The sequence below is a fragment of the Antrostomus carolinensis genome, unplaced genomic scaffold (genome assembly GCF_000700745.2).
Source record: "Antrostomus carolinensis isolate BGI_N321 unplaced genomic scaffold, ASM70074v2 scaffold40444, whole genome shotgun sequence".
Classification (NCBI taxonomy): Eukaryota; Metazoa; Chordata; class Aves; order Caprimulgiformes; family Caprimulgidae; genus Antrostomus; species Antrostomus carolinensis.
The window spans coordinates 7,826-8,127 of record NW_010312111.1 but is presented as its reverse complement, the minus strand read 5'-3'; positions in this window follow the sequence as shown (position 1 = coordinate 8,127).

Genomic DNA, 302 nt, shown 5'->3' with positions numbered 1-302 from the left:
GAGCCGCAGCGGCAGGGCTGTGCGGATCCAAGAGGCCATGAGGCAGGCAGGGACGCAAGGGGAGATGGCCAGGCACTCCCTGTCACCTTCTGGGTTTGGGTTACAGGGTGCTGACAGCCAGTGGGTGACACCAAGCCAGGTCTCCCTGGTCCATCTCAGAAACAAAAGGACGCTTCTGCAAGTGATAACCAGTGGTTTATTCTTTTCAGAGGTCTCGGGGGAGAAAAGCAGAGGGCTCCTTCCCGTCTCACCCCTCCAGCAGACATTATTACCCTCACAGACATGCAGCCAGGGATGGGCAC